A 1,741-nucleotide genomic window follows, 5' to 3' on the forward strand; every position below is an offset into this window, starting at 1 on the left:
TGGAATGCCCTACAAAGGAAAAGATTTCAAGAAAAAATCATTTGATTCCCCCCCCCCCGCCCCCCGCCGGCAAAGCTGTGACTATTCTTATACAAGTCTTTGTGTGGACATAGGCTTTTATTTCTCCTGGGTAAATACCTAGGAGTGGAATAATGGGTCATATACGGTAGGTGTGTGTTTAACCTTTTTCTCTTTTTAAGATAGACTATTTTTTAGAGCAGTTTTCGGTTTACAGAGAAATGGCTTTTTAAATACAGAGAATTGGGCACACCCTCCCCTTTCTCCTCACATTCTTTCTCATTAACATCTTGCATTCCTGTGGTATACTTGTGGCAGTTGATGAACCAATATTGATACAATATTATTATTTACTGAAGCCTACAGTTTACATTAGGGTTTACTCTCAGGGCTGTGCATTCTATGCTTTTGACAAATGTATCATGTCATGTATCCACCATTCTAGTATCATACAGAAGTTTCAGGGCCCTAAAAATGTCTTGTGTTTCATCTACTATCCCTCCCCTCCTCCACCAAACTCCTGGCAACAACTGATCTTTTTTTTTACTATCTCTAGTTTTGCCTTTTACAGAATGTTATATAGTTGGAATCATGCACTACAGTTTTTTTATGTCTTCTTTTTTAAACATTTATTGGGGGGGGGGGCAGAGAGTGAAGGAGAGAGAGAATCCCAAACAGGCTCTGCACTGTCAGCACAGAGCCCGACGCGGGGCCCGAACCCACGAACCACGAGATCATGACCTAAGCGAAAGTCGGACGCTTAACCGACTAAGCCACCCAGGCGCCCCTAGGCATTTCTTTACTTAAAGTTTATTTATTCCTTTTGAGAGAGAGGGGAGAGAGCGTGCCCTAGAGCAGGTGCACACGAGTGGGATAGGAGCCGAGAGAGAGAGAGAGAGAGAGAGAGAGAGAGAGAGAGAGATCCCAATCAGGCTCTGTGCTGTCAGCGCAGAGCCCTACGTGGGGCTCCATCCCCCAGACTGTGAGATCCTGACCCGAGCGGAAATCAGGGTTGGAGGGGTTAAGAGAGGAAGCAGGGAGTGCAGATAATAAAACCAGGGCCCCTGGTGGCTCAAACTAGGGACCGGTAAATTCAAGAGAGAAGTAGATGGATCTGATAACTATTAGGATACATCGTATCAAAATCTAAGTCAGACTGGATGGTGCACCTAAATATAAACTCTAAATCTATAAATAGGCACAGTGTTGCGTGGGCAGAGAGGTAGGGCAGCGCTAGGTGAACCACGAGAGTTTCTGGTGTATTCTACTCGGGTAGAAGATCGCTCAGATTTGTACATATGCAGGAGGCCGCAAGGGAGTGGGATGGAGGGGGCAGGAGGGGGCAGTGAAAGGCCCTGAGCTGGGGGAACGCCGCGATCCCTCCTCCCTCGGTCTCCTGGGTTCTCGCCCTCCCCCACCCTCTCCCCCCGGCGCAGCCCTGCAGGCGGGAGGCCGGATCTCTCGGTCCGGGGTGGGCCTGCCGACCTGCTCGCGGCCTCTGCCGCCCCCTCCTGGGCGACGCGAAACAAGGGCGCTCCCAGGTGGGTGGGCCGAGGGCCCGGGGGCGAGGGCAGGGAGGCCCACCTGTCTCAGGGTCCGAGCTCAAGAAGCCCCAGAGCGCAACAGAAAGATGGGTCCCCGCAGTTGCTCACCTCCGTGCCCTTCGGGGCGCAAACGGGAAACCGAGGCCGAGAGGGGCAGGGACTCGCCCAGGGTCACACGG

The sequence above is a fragment of the Crocuta crocuta genome, unplaced genomic scaffold, assembly GCF_008692635.1.
Source record: "Crocuta crocuta isolate KB4526 unplaced genomic scaffold, BGI_CrCroc_1.0 scaffold53, whole genome shotgun sequence".
NCBI lineage: Eukaryota > Metazoa > Chordata > Mammalia > Carnivora > Hyaenidae > Crocuta > Crocuta crocuta.